A 20,385-nucleotide genomic window follows, 5' to 3' on the forward strand; every position below is an offset into this window, starting at 1 on the left:
TTACTACTACAGTCTGAAAAGTAAAGAACATAATCTAGGGGCACAGTTATAGCTTGAGGCAGAAATTTGTCAGCTATTATCCAAGCTGCCTAGAAATCAATACATCTTTGAATAAATGAGAACTGACTTCAATTTTAGAGTCTCTCTGGCAGACTGTGAATGTAAATAAGCCTTTCTGTTTCTCAGAAATGTAAAATAATCATCCTGCAAATAGGCACTAGAGCAGCAGGTAAGCTCAGTCCATTGATTGCTAGCCCATGGACAAAAGGATAGTTCAAAGCCAGTCTCAAGAACCTACTTAGGCTGGGCTGACCACAGGTTTTAAGTGTATGTTTGCTCTTTTCTTTCTTGAAAAGGATTTTCCCCCTGAGACCAAAACATGTCTGAGTATTGAGAAGTGTGTTATTGTTCTAACTGATTAAAATTAATGAGAGTCTCCAAAGATACACAATGTGTGTGTGTATGGTATGAGGTGGAGAGGGTGCTGTTGCCTTATCCCACCCCCTGTTTTATTGGATTGGAATCATGTTTAAAAGTAAACGTTTGAGTCTCATTCAGATACATTTGGACAAATATCAAATTGGAAAAAAAGATGTTGATACCAGATCTTGTGTCAGTTTCCCTTGGAAGGTAACCGCAGGTGAAATCAAAGTAGCTCACACTGATGATAGAATAACCTCCATCAGTGGAAATGTTTTTAACTATAACTATGATAACTTCAATCCATGGTGATCACATAAGTGAAAGTTCTACAAGTCACACTATTCTCAACAACTCTACTCAGGTTTTGGAGACTCAGGGTCTTAGATTCCTTAACTGAACCTATCCATCTGCAGTACCATCTTCCTCTTTTCCTACTGCCTTCTGCCTTGTAAAGCATTACTGTGTTTTCTAATAGGTTGTGTTTCCCCTGATTTATCCAAAGGATGACAGTCATAGGGCCCTTCTATACAAGCCCTAAAATCTGAGAGAAACTGGGATAAAGGGCGGTGGAGATAGCTAGATTGTCAAAAATGTGCGCTCAATTGCACTATCAGCTGAAAAATACAGGGTGAAAGAGTGCACTTAAATTCCGAGATTGACTGAAAAATGTTCATATTCACATCACTGTATATCCTCGCACTCAAGAAAAACTTCATTGTGATATGCTGCTGTGGACTACTCCAGCACATGTACACATTTTAAAATCTCAAACAGATGAGGGCTGTAAACAATGGAGCCACGGACACAGAGGGGCTAAATGGGAGCACAATTGGAAAGCAATTCCCATGAGAACTCGCTGCAATCATTCCTTTGTTCTCATATTTATTCAATTAAACAGGGCTTGAATTTACACAGTGGGCACCAGCATGACAGGCAACTGACCACAAAGGGAAGCAGGGTTTAAGAGGGCAAACGTAAAGGCAGCAGGAATGTGAGGAGAGATAATGACAAGAAATCTGCTTGTGTGCACATTTGTATATCCACATCACATCAGCATTTATGAGGTCCAGCATGCCACTGGGGGAGTATTTGGCAAGACTGACAGCCCCATGTTTGGACTTGCTTTCAGGTACCGCATTTTTAAAACCATCTTTGTCCTGCATTATGAGGCTGTATGGAAGGGCCCTTAGTTTAGTTATTTAGGCTTATAGGGATTGCTCAGATTCAGTTTGCTCTAGGATTCATTGATTTCTCTTTTTTTAGCAGTCAACAGTATCCATATACCCCTTCTCCAGCATTGTATTTCAAATGAGTATTTTTCTTCATAGTTTAGTGAATTAACAGCCCAAATTAGTGTTGGAGATCATATGAGACAGTGAATATCTACCAATCCTGACTTCCAGGCAACAGGATTTGTGAGTAACAAGGGTCTTTTCCCCTATTGATCAGAGAGCAGCTGCCTCATGTTCCCATTTCCTGTCATGAAAGCTATCTTCAGTGAAAGAGGGAAGTATGATAGGAACCCTACTTTGACAGTCTCACTTAAAGATTGCTCATGGGACGAGGTGGAAACACCATTCAGCTGTTCAGATCAAGAGGGGAACCTGTCTCTTGCAGTGGTTGCTGCCTCATAAATGGGAGAGGCGGGGTCAGGACACCATTCAGCTACATAACTAATGTGATTATGAAACTAAGGAAGTCAATCAGAATTCTGACCAGGATACTAGGAAAATGGAGGAATGTTCATCTATGTTAGTGTTAGCATACAGGAAATGAACATTGTGACACACAAAACGAAGTAATGTGACAAGAAAGAGATGAATTTCAGGTCTCATACAGAAAGCCATAAGCTTGCCTGTTACAACTTTCTAAAGAAACATGAGATGTACATTTAGCTCACTTTCCAAAATGGACTTTTGAAATAGGTTTTTTTCTTGCTAATGGTCCATTTGCAGAAACTTGAATGCTTAAGTTGCATTTGTTTTTATTTCTGACACTTCTTAAAAGCCCTGGCTTGTGTTTTTGCTAAAGAGCCTTAAACCCATATGGCCTCCAACACTAATTTGGGCTGTTAATTCACTAAATAAAAAGGGAAGAATTTTCACCTTCCTTTTCACTCAAGAGAAAACAAAACTATTGCAAGGTTTGCTTACTAAACAGCTGAATTTAAAATAAAAGTCAGAGACAGGCTCTTAAAATAATCAGAAACTCTGTTCAAGTTACTTTGTGAGAATCATCACATGCTAATGGTTAAATTGCACCAAATAAAGGTACTTCCCTCCCCCCCCCCCTCTTTTTAGAGACTAAAGGAGTGACTCAGTGCTCTCTTTTTGTCCAGGGCTAACTCAAAACTTTTGCTGCTTGATGCAAAGGACAATCCGAAACCTAATGAAGGAGTTTCGGTTACTTTTATGTATTACAACAGCCAAAATAAAATTCTGGCCGCTACAGTCCATCAAATAATTTTTCCAAGCACGTTTAAACAATAGTATTGCATTGACCAAAAAAGATTGGACAAATGAGATTGAAGTAATTTCAATGGTGATAGTAAAGCCAGTAAATAAAAAAAATGGTTGAGACTAAGATCCAGTGTTGCTGAAGCATGAATCTCCATCAGGATATTTACACTGTTCATTATTAACAAGGATTGCTCCTTCCATCCTGGTTCCTTTCTCAGGTGCCCTCAGGTATTGACTGACTTGGGTGGTGCCTTCAGGTGTGTTTCAGTGGCTCTTTTTCACCCAGAAAAAAAGAATCAATCTCTACCTTAGTATACGGCTATTATGTCAACTCTGGATGAAGTAAAACAACTAATAGGTGAATGAGATGATGAAGCCATGTTGCTTCTTCCCTGGCCACATAAGAAGCAACATCAGCTGAAATCCCTTTTCAATATAATTATTAAAAGTACAGTAGCCTTCTCCAGTTTTCACTCTGGCAATCTTACCCTTCCTCTCTCTGTTTCCAAAGCCCTTTCGAAATTAATAGCTTCTAAAGGCTAATCTTATGTCTTTCTGCAGTTCAATGCATCTCAGAAGTATCCAAGTTTCACAATTACAATTTGCACAGCTGCAAAACAGAGGTCAAAGAACACTGGAATGAACAATGTATGATGATTTGGTATCATCCTTTTCAATGCCAGAATACATAAAACTCATTTTCTTATAGAATGGCTGTTCTATTTACCCAAAAGAATTTGGTATTTTTATCGCTATGTGACATAGCAAACTGTTAGACATAGCTCTCTGGAGAAGGAAAATTCTTTTCTTCTGGTGATCTGACATATTTCTACAGATATTTTAAGGAATGATTGCTTAATTAAATAATTAACTTCTTTTGAATTTTAGTTTGTTTTCTATTCTAACATAATTTGTTTCATTTCTCTTCAAAGTAAACATGTCATTTTTATCTGTTTTTATATACAAAACCCCTAGCTGTTTATTTACTGATCTATTCCCACATGAATTGTCACCATTGATAGTTAACAGCCAGTGACTGGCAAGCCTCTGTCAGCACAGCAGCAAGGTATGAGCAAAACACTCCATCTGTTCTCACTTTTGCTTAAAAGAGTCTCTTGGGGACTTGCTCTTGAAAGTTTCACTCAGCAGAGTGCCCCTCAATTCACACTTCAGCCTCCATCTTATTGTCTCCTGGGAAATTATTGCAGGGAAGAATAATTATAAACTCAGCAGAACGGAGGAGAAGGAAGAGAAATGAGAAACATAATAAATAGATATAAAATTAGCTCTGTGGTAAATGTTATAAATTAATATTCTCTCTAAGAGTGTGAGACCTAATGAAAGCAATTTTGAGATATTTCTCCTTTGTTGTCCCACACCATTTTGTCTTCTATATTTGTGTGTCTTCTGCCTTGTCTCCCATTTTACTTCTTCTCATTGTAAGACATAATAATTTTGTGGATGACATACAAATTATTCTGGGTGGGGCTGCACTACCACTGAAAGAGAGCATGTGTCACGAGTGTACTCTACAGTAGTCTTTGCCTCTTATTTTCTGCTCAAGACTTCCTAGTTTAAGACTGGTTTATAGATCAAGTATCATGGGAAGAAAGAGCAAGTTGTCCCTCAGCTCTGGAAAGCCACTGAATAGGAGACTAATCAGGCACATGGATTCCCTGGTTACAGACATCATCGCAGTGAAAGCTAGTGACTTCCAGATCAGTAGGATGATTACTGAAAGTTTTAGTCTGGACTTTGAGGAAGCTATCCAAGGTGTTGAACCCTATCACCAAAACAGGTTCAGTACCTTAAAAGCTCATTTGTTAGAAACTTCGACCTCAAATGTTAGCAGAGCATTAATCAACAGTCCGAAATCAAGTTGATAGGCCAATAAAGGTGTGAACATTAGTAGAATAACACAAATAGAGAAGTCAAATGTCCATTCTAGGGTTATAACCTGATTATTAGATTGTCCAGAGTACAAGGTTGAATTAGAATCCATAAGCTGAGGCCCAGGAAACACAAGATAGCAAGAGTCCAAGGTCGTAGCTTCTAGAACTGATATTGCAATCAACAACAAGATGCCACATCTGAGCTCCTTAAATCCTAAATTCACAGGGTGTTACTGGCTCTCTTCTCAGCTAATCTCAGGGACCTGCGCAACTGAGACCTCTTTTTCTGCAAGTCCACAAAAGCTGGAACAGTTAATGCTTCCTCAACCTACTCAATTTGCTTGCACCTGTTCTGCAGGTGGAGAAATAGTAGCTCCTTCCATGGGTGTTGCTTCAAAGCTTGGCTAAGGGAGCAGCTGGGCAATACAGAGCTCTATCTTGACTGCTGAGTTTTCCACCAGCATCTCCACAGTCTCACTTTCCAAGCCACCTATGGCACTCTTCAACATTTAAAACTGAATCATACTCAGTGTTTGGAGATCTCTGTGATTTTTTTACCTTGGACACTCCTAATCTTATGATGTAATGTTAAAGCATTCACTATCCCAGTATTTTTGCAATTTCATTTCAGACCTTTCCCATCAACTCAGAGTATCTAAAGTGCTGAAGAATGCATATGTTTGCTTCTATTTTATAAGTACGGAGAGTATGTTGGCTTGAGGTATAGGGAAACCACACTGAAGTAATCAATGGGTTTGAATGTCAATGAAGACTCTCACAGCTGGTCCTTAGAAGTTTAATGTGTCAGTGAAACAAATATGATTTCCAAAATGCTAACTGAAATTCTATGCGAATCTACATTTTTTGAGAGAGTGCTAAATGTACATCCTGATATTAAAGTTCCCAGATTTTTTTAATGGGGCAGACCGCCACAAAAATATCTTTTAAATTGTGTTGGTATGATGAGCTATACCTTTATTAACCAGAGACATTTGGAATCCATCTGTCAATCCCCCCTGTCCCTTATACCTAACTGTGCAACATGATGTAAATCCATTTATTTCATCCACAGTTTGAGGCCTCTGGCTCTGCAGTGTTCATTATCACAGAAGGGGCTCAAAGAGGCTGTCATCTTGTATTCTCGGAGAGTGTGAAAAATCAATTCAGACCTAGCTGCCAATTAAAGCTTGTATTACCTCCTCAGAGTTAACTGAGACTAACTAGTTATCGCTGTAGACTTCCCTACCTATTATTAGAAAACCAGGTTCCCTTTTGAGTGAGAATATCCCAGGGGATTCAGAGACAGTGATGTCACAGATTGATCAGGTATATGATTACCTGGTTCAAAGACAGCTGAAAGTATGTAAATAGTATACACCAAGCTTCTTATTTCGTGTGTGAAGCAACTTTTCTGGCTCAGTGGTATATCTCTCTTTTTGATATGAGCATTGGCTATGAAACAATTTGATTGGCTATGCAACCAATAGATTAGCCAAGGATAAATTCAAAGGTTGGTGTTTCTTATTCTAAACACCAGAAAGTCAAAAGTTCATGAAAACACAAATAACACTCCCACTCTACTATTTCAATGAAATATGTGAAGTCAGATTGATTTTAATTTGCATTTTATTACCCTGCGTCTTGCTAAAAGTTAGGTTTCAAGTGTATATGGTGAATCTACTTGCAAGGAGACAGGAGATGTGATTTTGTTCGACTTGCAGGACTTTTACACTACGTTTTTATGAAGTAGGATCTCAACCACCATTTCCTTGACAGATGAAACTACCCAGTTTCAACAACAGACAAGTTGTCACAACCCAAAAGACTTTTATTTGCTGGAGTGAACATGGAGGAGGACCTCAGCAACGTACTTCCGAACAGGTGCAGTTTGATATAAGGAAAAAGGATCCCAATTGTAATTGGGATACAAACCACTTTGGGCTTTAAAAGTATGCACTAGTATTCTGAACTGAGCTGGTGGTGTTGCTAAGAAGCCAACATAGTTTCCCCAAGAATTTGACATAACGAGCTCTTATGCATCACCAATAAAAACAAATTTTTCTTCCTAAAAGAAGTGAGTAAAAAATTCTCAATGTGGAAATGATGGTTAATACATTAAACAAAAAAAAATCAATGCATCTCACCATAGCTTGGGTCCTCGGATTTCAGCTTCGATATTTGAGACCTAGGCTAGACCCATCTCCTGGCAATGTCATAGGGTATAGGCTCTAATGATGTTATTAAGCATCAGTCACAGTAGCTCCAGTCATGTCATTCAGATAATAAACACCAAATCTAACACAACTGAAAAACATATATCTCTGGCTGGAAATTCAGTTCTCCAGAATATGCATGAAATAGAAATTCACATATACTTTCCCCAACTTTGGAGTGGGTGGTCTTTGTTTGTGGGTTTTTTTATTGGATTGATTTAAGTCCAACACAAATAGTTTCCTGAGCTCTACTTTTAACAAAAAATTGAGAGGATTGATGAGGTGGCGGAATACTACTACTCTGAGGAGAATTGGAACTCTTATCACCCAGTACTTCCAGAAGTTTCAGGGAAATCCCACTAATAGCAGCTTGTTCTCCAGTTCCTTCTCCAGGAAGTGTAAACACCAGGAAAACGAAAGCTGAGCACTTTAGATCCCTACTCAGGCAACTATATCAGATATGGACCTATCTTTGGCCCTAAGAACATGGCCATACACTTAGATGTCATCAAGTCAACAGAAGTCTTGGGGTGAGGAAATGCAGCTTTGCAAGCTCTGTCAGCACCTCAGTCATCAAAATTTCCAGAATAGTATATTTCATTAATTTTAATAACTTAATTTTAATAACTGCTTAGGGCCTCCATAAGTCAGAAATAACTTCAAGGCATGCAACAACAAAATGTACATTTTCTATTGAAGGGTATGAGAAATAGCACATCTTCCTTGCAATTGCAATATCAGGTCTACTTGGGGTTTTTTCCTACAGTTTTCAATAGTTTGTTTTTGCAGTTCATCTTTATACTGTGTTTGTAACTTGTAACTCAAACAAAATCTAAAACAAAATTATTCTGATTTCACTTTTTGTTCATTTCTGCAAGCTGTCCCATTCCCCTATTGTATTCTGAGTCATAATTCCCCATGGCAGAAATTCAGATTCATACCAAAATTATTAAAAGTGATAGAAAGAAAAGTACCTACTTGTGTAAGCAAACGGACTTACAATCCCTGCCCCCAGCTAATTGTAAGCATAATCACTGAGGAATAATAAGCACCACTCTCTTTGATGAACCTGCACACAGCTGTTCTCATCCCCTTTATGTTTCACACTCAGTGCCAGTTGCCACTCTTTTAGCAGCATTTCTTTGAAAATGACAGGGAGTTAGATGTTAAAATTTGACTGAACAGATGGTAGTTAGCTAATTGCAGTGCATGAACACAGAACAATTGTAATGTGTTTCCAGAGGAGCAGGTCTGCTTGTCTATCACAACAAAACAACAAAGTGTTTTCTGGGAAAATATTTAATATAGCATACATTTTCATTAACCATAAAGACCACCATATGTACTGTAGTATATATTTTCATAGATAAGTGGTGTGTGGACTGTATTTGCAGTGGCAATGGGCTAGGTTTCCTATGATCTTGGTCAAGGTTGCTATTTTCTCACTGTATTCCTGTGTTTGAGGGATGTACATTCTTGATCATTTCATCCATACTTGCAATGTTGAATGATTAATACAATTTTTTTTTCACACTGAAGAAAGAAAAAGTATTTTCCTTCATATTCTCCCAATATTCATATGTCCCAAAGTGTTGTGGAAGAATGATTCTGGAGAAATACACATTTTGGGTGTGAGAAACAGACCATGATTTCTGCACAGAAAATGTATTTTCTTCACAAGACACCAGGTTACTTTGCAGAAGACACATCTTTCTGCACACAAAAATGTTTTTTGGCACATGTATTTTTCCACAGAATCATTCTTCCACATCTGCATAAAAGGCTCAGTGTTATAATATTCTTCTCAATCATAAGGAAATACATGTTTTACAATCTGAAAACAAGTAATTGTGAATATCTTTTCCATCTCTAGTTGGGGTTGTATCAAGTGATAGCTGTTTATATTGTTACATAACCAATAGGCTCTTAGGCATCACATTTTTACCTGGTTTGACAAAAAAGATCCAACAATCCCATCCAGAAAGACCATTCTCCTTCACACCTCTCAGAAATCTTGCTTCAATATTCTGAAATTCAGATGGCAACTACTGGTCACATATAAACAAACAGCCCAGATAAACAACATTATGAATGCCCCAAAACTGTGAGTTTCATGTACTCAAGTGAAACGTGAAACCCTTCTATATTGCCATATAAAATCCAGAGTATCTGCTTTGAACTGGATAATATTGCAGTGTAGACTAATATAATCCAGTTCAAATCTGATAATGAGGATTATCTGCTTTGATAATCTAGATTATATGGCAGTGTAGAAGGGGCCTGAGTCTCCAAAGTCCTAGCTGAACATTTTGACTACTATACCATACTGATTCATGCCATACCATGACAATGGGATTTCATTAGATGGAAGATATCATGTGAATCTATGTTCTGATCCTATGCATGTTTACTGAGAAACAAGTCTGTTCAATTTCAGTGTGATTTATTGCTGCATAAATGTATTTAAGGCTGCAATCCTATGTTAACCTGCATGGACTCAGCGAATCCACCAAACTCAATGGGACTTAACTTTCATACAGACATACATAAGACTGTATGGTAGATCAAATAATTTTCTCCTCGCAGATAAGGGAATCAACAGACAGGCACAATACATGGCATTGACAGAATTTCTCTAAGCAAACAGCTATTGTAGCAGACTGCATATATTGTGAGTTGAGATCTTCATAAAACTGATGATTTATCCATAGAAAAGCTAGTATTTTTCCATCCAAGCAGATATAGAAAATGATTCTGTGGATTTAAAAAACCTAAGAGATATTGCCCTACTAGTTAGATTTCCGTTTGATGGATGTATAGTTAAATCAAGACAGTGAAATTGCTTACTTGCAAACAGGATAAATGCAAGAGCTGTAATTTTAAACTGCATGGGCTTGTCTGTGATAAATCACACGTTTTGCATACAGAGCTGTCTCAGGATCAGTCTCTGGCATCTCCAGAGAGATTGGGCAAGTCTCCAGACTGAAACACTGAAGGAGTGCTCTTGGGGAAAATAACGGCAATTTTGAGTGAGCTATATCATAGGCCTGGTTTTGTACAATTCCATATATTCTGAGCATTGATGACAGTAGCAGTTTAGTGCATACAGTCTTTAAAGGAGCAATTCCAGAAGCCAAACTATATGCCCAAAATAGAATCAGTTTGAATAGCCTATTTAAAAATCTGATTATAATGTGAAGAAGACTCATTGCTTCACGGACACCAGCTTCCACTGACTGATGGCAAGCCCTTTTAATGAATGACACAAGGAGTACTTATGTGGCGCTCCCTCATGTGCAGAAATTATCCTACCACACCCTTTCAAAAAATCTTGGCCGCCACTGCATTAGCAGCATGAAATACACCAGGGAACCGAAATATGTGACTCCAGTTGTCTTTTGACCACAGCTCCAATCATCAGTCAATGGTGAGAGGTGATGAGAGTTATAGTCCATCTACACTCTATACCCCTATTGATACACTGTGGCATTATTAGATGTCACATCACACTGTTGACTCAGGTTCAGCTTGTGGTCTACTAAGACTTTTTTTTTTGCTTTTAGGTATCGCTCGTTGCTCAAGTATGAGGCCTTACAAGGGTTTATTTTTCTTGGAAGACACCTGTGCATGAGTTTTTTTAATGTTGATGCACAGCTGATCAGCACACAGTCTTCACAGATGGTGGCTTCTCAATCTGTTGCAGCCTTCTCCTGCCTTCACATGTGCCATGTTGTCTTCCGCCTGATCCGCAGTTGATGTCTTGGGATCTTCGCATTGTGCTTGGTCTGGAACCTCCCCTGCAGCCCCTTCTGGTAGTACATGACTCCAATGGTTACTCCCACAGGTTCATTGGAACATGCAAACCCCTTCACCATGACAAGGTGACAATTCATCGAGGAGTCAGACTAATCTATGCAAAGTGTCATATATTACTGTATTATAATCAACACCATCATTCTTCATCATCAGTAACAACAACAAATACCTTTGACTGTGGTTCCTTTTTATATCAGTGGGGGATTTGCTCAAAAGATACTAGCAAACATACAAAAAAAATATTAGTAGTAGCTCTATGTCATATAAGGCCAAATGCAAGCTTAGTTAATTATGACTATGTAACAGGAGATAATAAGAATACATAATATAAACAGAGTGCATTGAACCTTCATTTAAATGCAGATTGGTAGCATTACCAAATAAAAAGTTTGGCACTTACAGTTGACATGATGAATGATTCAGATCAAATCATAGGGGGTTTTTTGGAAGGAAGCCAAGTTTTATTTCAAAGGAACATATTTCTGAGTGTTTAAGATCACAGCTTGGCTTCTTGATTTTACAAGCATGAAATTACATGAATGAAAGATTCACTGTCATTTATGGGATGTATTTCCAACAAACTTAACTATGTGTTGTTGAAGGCTAACTCCATGCAAGGGTGCCCAAGCCTTTTCAGTACAGCGAACCCTCATATTCACTGGGGTTAGGGACACATGACCCTCCACAAAAGTGAAAAAAATCATGAATAAAAAATCACCTCTAAAAACCAGAGTGCACCTCTCCAGGGCTCTCTGTCCACAAAAGTTAATACTGCAAATATGGTGAGGGGACTATAGTTGCAACCCTCACCTAAGATCTATACCATGTACTGTATGCTATATATTAGCTAGCTGACTTCTATTTAAGGTTGTCTCTGTATGTATTCCACGCCACAAAAAGGTCAATGGGGCCTCCTGTTTCTCTTACTGTCTCAATTTTTGCCTCTAGAATTTTACCAATAGGCCCCCTTCTACACTGCCATAGAAACTTGATTATCCAAGTAGATAATCCAGATTATCTGCTTTTAACTGGATTATATGAATCTATACTGCCATATAAACCAGTTCAAAGCAGAAAATCTGGATTTTATATGGCAGTGTAGAAGAGGCCTCAGAGACCTTTCCCCTATCTTTTTTTAAACTTCAGTAATCTTAACTTCCTCTCTTATTTTCTAGAATTTAAAAATATCCCCCAATAACCTGTAGCAGGACCAATTTTTTTTTTTTTGCTTCTAGGGAGTTCTTCATTTGTAATTTTAACTTAAATCTGAGCACTGCAACATGGTCAATATTCAGAACTTTGTCAGATTTTGAGGTATTGACCATGGCTTTCTGGTTATAATTTTATTTTATAAATTTATTTGCTTTCAGCAACACCCTCTCTCTCGTTCCTCTCATTTGAAATTTCAACATGAAAGTGGTCACGGCAATCAGATAACACCCCAAAATCTTGTATTTTAAAGAATTTGGTATGCCATCCCAGTGAGTTGTGGTCACCACATTCAGGCCCCTTACACACACTATGTAAAATCCACATTGAACTGGATTTTATGGTAATGTGGACTCAGATAATCCAATTCAAAGCAGATATTTTGGATTATCTGCTTTGACATTCTGGGTTATATGGCTGTGTGGAAGGGCCCTCAGAGAGAAATTCTCTTTTGTTGATTGGGGCTGGTTCTACATTGCTATATAATTCAGTTTGATCAGTGTAGAACCATATTGTGCAGTTTGAACTGTATTGAACTGCATTATATGGTTCTACACTGGCCATATAATGCAGTATAGAACCAGGCATAGACTAGTGAAAAGCAGTGCAGTGCTGCTCAGATCCATCCATAATATCCCAAAAGGAGTGCATGAACACCCACTTCATATATTTATATATATATATTCTCTCCACAATAACACATCTTGAAATGCAATACTGGAGTGTTACTAAGGGCTCTTCCAGACATAAATTAACTCACTACGCTGCCATATAATCCAGTTCAAAGTAGATAATCTGAATTTTATGTGGCAGTGTAGAAGGGACCTTAGTGTCAGTCATGACATTAGAAATAGTGACATTTCCAAGACTTGAGATGAAATGGGTATGACTCCTATATCTATCCCTTTCTTTCCATTGTGACTTCCTTCCAAAAAGTCACATTGTGGTACTCAAAACTGGGGAAAACCTTAAGAGAAAAAACCAACTTAGTGGGCCACTGATGACCCCATATGAGATAAAAAGAAACAGCTTAAGAAAAGCCCTGCTGAAGAAAACATTTGGTTACGAGACATACATGAAGACAAATACAAAGATTTACATGGGAGAAGAGCCTTTTGAATGCTCAGAGTGTGGCAAGTAGTTCAGCAACAGCATGTCCTGCAAGCAGCAGAAGACCACTTGGGCCCCTTCTACTCTGCTGTATAAACCAGATTATCAAAACAGATAATACACATTAGCTGCTTTGAACTGGATTATATGAGGACCCTTCTACACTGCCATATAAAATCTGGATTATCTGCTTTTTTAAAAAAATATTGTGTGAAGGTGATATACAGAATGCAAAGGAAAGAGAAAAAATTCAAATAGACATAATGCAGATACATCTGTTCACCATACCCACTTCCTTTCCCCCACCCATGAACCACCAACCATAACTTCCGACACCACTCAGTGTGAAACTAATATCTTATAATAAAAAACCCTACCCTCATCTTTATATTAATAAATTCCCCTTGCAGCTACTTCAAAGACATTTGTCTGCCTTTCTAAATATTCAAATGAAAGCCTCCATTTTCTAACAAAATCTTCATTATTTCCTCCCCGAATACCATTGGAGAGCTTGGCCATTTGAATATAATCTAATAATTTTCCTCTGCAGTCCTTTATAAGTAACTAGCTGTGCCCGGCCACGCGTTGCTGTAGCGTCTGGTGGTGTTGGTGAGAAATTTGAGTTAGTGGTGGTATTGAATGTCTGTTGTATGGTTGTCTTTATGTTTAGTATGTACAGTAGAGTCTCACTTATCCAAGCCTCGCTTATCCAAGCCTTTGGATAATCCAAGCCATTTTTGTACTCAATGTTTTCAATATATCATGATATTTTGGTGCTAAAGTCATAAATACAGTAATTACAACATAACATTACTGCATATTGAACTACTTTTTCTGTCAAATTTGTTGTATAACATGATGTTTTGGTGCTTAATTTGTAAAATCATAACCTAATTTGATGTTGAATAGGCTTTTCCTTAATCTCTCCTTATTATCCAAGATATTTGCTTATCCAAGCTTCTGCTGGCCCGTTTAGCTTGGATAAGTGAGACTCTACTGTATTTGGTTGTTTGTGTAATGTGAAAGTGGTGAGAGTAGAGGGGGTCTTTGTTGCTGTGTAGTATTGTATAGTATGCATATGTTGTCCAAGTGTTGTGAATGGTTAGATTGTGTGTTGGTGCATAGTAGAAAGGGTTGGGGTGGATGGCCGTTAGAAGTGTCTCCAAAGTATTGGATGGTATAGTTCTATGATTATTATTATTATTATTGTTGCTGTTATCATCATGATTATTATCTTTATTATCATCATTATTATTATATAGTGGGTGGATGGCCATCTGTTGGGAATGTTTGGATTGTGTTCTCCATGGCAGGAAGGGGTTGGACTGGATGGGCTTTAGGGGTCTCTCCTATCTCTGTGACTGTAGGATTCTATTATTATTTTTATGGTGGAGATTGTGGAGATATTGGATGGCCATCTGTCAGGAGTGTTTGGATTGTGTGGTCTTGTATGGTAGAAGGAGGTTGTACTGGATGATTCTTTGGGCTGTCTGCAAACATGAGGATTCCGTGATATTGTTATTAGTATTATTATTATCAAGAGGCTGTATGGCCATCTGTTGGGAATGTTTGGATTGTGTTCTTAGGGGTCTCTGCAAACCTTAGGATTGTATGATGATGTTGTTGTTATTATTATTATTATTATTGAGAGGCTGGGTGGCCATCTGTTGGGAGTGCTTGGATTGTGTCCTGCATGGCAGATCGTGGGAGGTGTTAGCTGGCCCTGATTGTTTCGTGTCTGGCATTCCCGTGTTTTAAGAGTGTTGTTTTTTTATTTGGTGTTGTGATTTTAAGCTTGTTAAAATATTAGGAGTCAGATTGTGTTGATTGTCATGGTTCATAGCATATATTTAAAATATTGAGCATCAAAATGGGTTGGATATTGTAGAAGGTTGGAGTGGAGATAAATAATTCGGATGTTGGGCGGGCGCTAGGACCCAGGGGACAGCTTTTTCCCATTGCCTGCCTTCCCTCTTGCCGGCGGCCATGAGGGCTTCTCTTTTCCCTCCCTGGCATGGCTCCCGATGGTGCATTGTGGGTTCTGTTCATGTGGAGGTGCATGAAGTGATTTTGTGTTGTTTCAACCTTAAGGCGTGGATGATAGGTTGTGTTGTCAAATTTCGAGGTTGGGTGGCCGTTACTTTTGTTGTTTTGCTCGGTGCTGCGATTCCATCACCCTTTTATATATATAGATTATCCCCCCCTTCCATGATTTTGCTATTATTAATCTTGCAGTTACAAAACTGTATCAACAAATTTCTACATCTTCTTTACTAATTCTTTCACAAAATAAACCTAAGACACATATTTCTGGATTTTTCCTAACCTTTTTAATAATCATTTTATTTGTTGCTTTAATTGCCTTTTTCCAGAAAATTTGTACCAGCCTACAAATCCACCAAGTGTGGAAGAAATACCTTTCTGTATTTTACATCTCCAGCATTGCCTCCAGTGGGGTTTATCTATTTTAGCTGTCACCTCAGGAGTCATTTAACTTCTATAAAACATTGTATACATATTTGCTCAGATGGATCCAGCTATTGAAAATTTAAAATCTCTTTTCCATAAATATTCCCATTTTTCCAAATCAATATTTTTCCTAAGCCTTCAGCCCATTAAATCATCACCGTTTTTATTTGATTATCTTCTAAATTGCATTCTAAGATATATTTGTATTATCCCTTAGTACAGGGGTCCCCAAACTAAGGCCCTCCAAGGTCATTTACCTGGCCCCCGCCCTCAGTTTTATAATATAATATTTTTATATCAGTTTTAATAATATAATATATTGTATATACATATAATATTGATAAAAATATTATAATGTTATACAATATAATACTAATAATAATACCATATAATAATATTAATTATATGTTATATATTACATATAATATTACAGTATAGTGGTATAGTTCAATCTAGTAATATATAATGCTAATATTGTGCTATGTTAATAATATAATATATTTTATGTACATACAGCTGCTCTGAGTCCCCTTTGGGGTGAGAAGAGTGGGATATAAATGTAGTAAATAAAGGTAGTAAATAAATACATAATTTTAGACTTAGGCTTGCCCAAAGTCTGCAATGACTTTAAGGCACACAACAACAACAACAATCATAATTAACTTGACTATCTCATTGGCCAGTAGCAGGCCCACACTTTCCATTGTAATCCTGATAAGGTTTATATTGGTTAAAAATTCATTTTTAAATATTGTATTGTTCTTTAATTGTTATTGTTGTATTGCACTACAAATAAGACATATGCAGTGTGCATAGGAATTTATTTGTATTTTTTTTCAAATGATAATTCGGCTCCTCAACAGTCTGAAGGATTGTGGACCGGCCCTCTGCTTTAAAAGTTTGGGGACCCCTGCCTTAGTATCTATATTATTTTTGTATTAGTCCCTTATTTCCCTTCTCTAAAATAGTCTCCAATTCTGATTTTTTGGGGGAAATCCTACCTTATTATCTTTCATAAAGCTATCATGTAATTGATAGTAACAAAACCAATTATTAATCCCTAATTCTTCCCTCCCTTTTGATTTCCATTGCTCTTTTTCTTTGCTTAGGTACTCCCTATAGGTTCTCCTCTTCTCATTAAATGCTGGATTTAATGCTGCTTCCAAAGGGCGCAGCCATAGAGGTGTTTTTTGCTCCATCCCCACCTTGTATCTCTTCCAGATTGTAAGGAGACTAGCTCTTATACTGTGTCTATTGAAATCTTTATTGGCCTTCTCAAGAGGCTCTGTAGAAAACATGTCAACTGAGAGGAAATTTTCTACTTGATAATCCTATTACTCCTTGCAGAAGGAACACCCAGAACTACAAGGATAAATGTTGCAAGAGAATTCTATATTATGTATAGAAGCTTTTGATAAAATGCTTGTTGTGGTGAGATCCACAATGTGCAGTATGGACCATCTTTTTTCATCCAGTTTAAATCAACAGATCATTATTTTGTCAGAAGCTGCATACTACACATTTAGTAGTGTGTCTGTGGATGTTCAATAAATGCTCTTTGAGTAGACAATAATGTGCCAAAGGCTACTAGGGCAGGCAGGGGGGTCACTCGCAATTTTATAGAGTTGTGACCTCTGACCTCTTCTTTAAAATCAACTTTGACAATATTTTTGTGGTCTTTGACAGCATTGTGAGCACAATCTTTGTTTCAGAGTGATTTTTTTTTCCAGAGGATTCCTCTTGGAAGGTTTGTAATCTAACAAATCCAGTTCCAGAACTGCCTAGTTCTCTATGTGTGTTTGTGAGTGTGTGAGAGTATGTGTGTGTGAAAGAGTATAAAGTGTTCCACTCACTTTGTGCTTAGCACAATTGCAAAAAATAATTTGAAAATGGAAATTGCCTATGGGACAAGGCTGATATTTTCAAACAATGAAATCTCAGAAATTACATTTTCAAGAGCGTGAATGGACCAATAAATCTTTTTAGACATCACCATCACACTTTGTCCTCATCCAAATGGAAGGTGCTAATTTTGTTTAATCTGGTTTCTGATACTTTTAACATAGTTTTATTCTGCTTTCTGCCTGTCTTGAAGATAGCTTATATTTTCCTAAATTCAGGGTTATGAGATTATTTTTAAAGCTTTCTACAATAAAGGATAAGAACATTCTTAAATGTTTTCATAAATGTTATGGTTGTCATGTTTCCATGTCAATTCAAACTAGGTGGTCTTATCATAGAGTTTTCTTTGCAAGATTTATTCAGAGGAGATTTGCCATTTCATTCCTCTTAAGCCCCATCTACACTGCCACATAATGCAGTTTGAGAATGCAATTTAATCATATGTTTTATATCTTTATGTTGTTTTAATTGTTTTATTGGATTTTCATTGCTGTTTTAATTATGTGTAGGCATCGAATTGTTGCCAATTTTGTACGCCGCCCTGAGTCCCTTCGGGTGAGAAGGGCGGGATATAAATGTTGAAAATAAATAAATAAATAAATAAATAACTGCATTGAACTGGATTATATGAAGTTACAGTGCCATACAATGCAGTTCGATGCAGTTAAACTGGATTCTGAAACTGCATTATATAGCAGTGTAGATGGGGCTTAGGCTAAGAGAGTGTGACTATCCCAATGGGTTCCTATAGTTGAGCAGGTATTCAAACACAGGATGCATAGGACTCTGGTGCCGCTCTCAGGACCCTTCTACACATGGTTAAAACCGAGTTAAAAGGGGGTGCTAAATGACATTTAGCCAAAGTGCAAGCGGAATCAGGTTATGTTAAAAAGGTGCTCTTAAAATCTGATTCCGCCAAAAAAGGCACACCTTCACATGACTTCATCTGATCAGGCTGTCAAAACATGGATCCATGGACACATTGGTGGCTCAAGGGAACCAGAATGAGAAAGCAATTAGAAGTCTCTGAAGCTCTTTCTTTTAAACTTTATAATATTAAAGAGAGCTTGAATTAATAATTAGGTGAAGCAAGAGATCCGATGGTTCTGGGATTATTATTATTTTGCCTCAGTTATAAAATGCTGATTTTGGTGCTGTCTGGAAGTGCCCTCAGACCACTGCATCGCAAAATGACTCCTATTTTGATAAATAAATAAATAAAAGTAAATGAAAATAAATGTATAGTCATGCATGATTCAATTTTTAACATCTGGATATTTGGAATCCTGAAAAATAACATGGATTTGGAATTTCTTCATAATCCTATTTCTGACTCTCCTGTGATCTTTAAACAAAAGCCAGAAAACCAAAGCTTAAAAACTATTTTAGACCACAGTCCCCAGAATCTACTAGTCAGCATGTTGGCTGAAAGATTTTGTGAGTTTTATTACCAAAAGATTAACATTTCCAAATTCTGCAGACATCAGAAGGAGAAGGGGACAGAGAGAGATCTGTAATCCATTGTGCAAAAATGTAGAAAGCCAAGCTAAATATCTAGAGGATGCCAGAAGCAATCATCCTTTTAACAGTTCAAGACCTAACCATGGGTAGGGTCAGAAAAAAAAATTGAAACAACAGGCAACCACAAGCAACTCACTTCTGCCACTCTTTGTAGCCCTCGGGTGATATGTGGCTGTTTGATCAGCTGGCTATTGTCCTGCCCATGTCAAGGGACTTTGGACACCAGGGAAGCTCTTTATCTTCTGTGCTATTTGATTGACCTGTTGAACTGTAGCAGCCCCCAGGCAAGACTGTTTACAAGAAACTTGAAAAGGAAGCCTTAGATGTTCCAAGAACTGGCCAAGGAAAGGCAGCAAAGGAGCAAACAAGGGCTCTGTGTCTATAAAATAATAAGTCTCCAGAGCAAGAAAATTAGTTCTTGCATTCAGCTCAAGGAAGTCTTTCTTTTGTATGCACCACACAGTACAAATCTATGAAGAAGCAAAAGGCAGTGATTGAAGCAAGCCATCTTTTAGCTCCAACTAAGGCAGATGTTCCCTCCCTATTCCTGTCCCAGTCTTTTTATCAGGTGCTCCTGCTATCAGTAGTCTGAGGGCCCTTCTACACAGACCATAGTACAAAGCCAGCTCGAGATTGGGGTATCCACAAATGCACACTGCACACTTTGGGATGTATCAAGTCAGAAACAGCACATTTAAAAAAAAAACTACCAGAAATATGCCTGATAATGTGCTGCAACCAATCAGAGCATTTCCCATGAAGGCCTTAAAACTGGCTTGGAATATGTGGAGTGCTTGTCAGGACAACCCTAGTGCTGATGCACTTTTAAAATGCTGAAATACAGTTGACTAGAAGGTAAATCGAAACAACAGGCAACAGGTTGAATGGGCCTTAAGAAGCATTGCTAATAATAAGGCAGCAGGAGACGACAGGATCCCTGCTGAGTTGTTTAAAATCTTGGAAGGTGATGCTGTCAAGGTGATGCATGCCATATGCCAGCAAATATGGAAAACACAAGATTGGCCATCAGATTGGAAAAAAATCAATTTATATCCCCATACCAAAAAACGGAAACACTAAAGAATGCTTAAACTTCCGTACAGTGACACTTATTTCCCATGCCAGTAAGGTAATGCTCAAGATCCTGCAAGGCAGATTCCAGCAATACATGGAGCGAGAGTTGCCAGATGTCCAAGCTGGGTTCAGAAAAGGCAGAGGAACGAGAGACCAAATTGCCAATATCCACTGGATAATGGAGGAAGCCAGGGAGTTTCAGAAAAACATCTACTTCTGCTTTATTGACTATTCTAAAGCCTTCGACTGTGTGGATCATAATAAACTATGGCATGTTCTTGGTGGTATGAGGATACC

The sequence above is a fragment of the Anolis carolinensis genome, chromosome 1, assembly GCF_035594765.1.
Source record: "Anolis carolinensis isolate JA03-04 chromosome 1, rAnoCar3.1.pri, whole genome shotgun sequence".
Taxonomy (NCBI): Eukaryota; Metazoa; Chordata; class Lepidosauria; order Squamata; family Dactyloidae; genus Anolis; species Anolis carolinensis.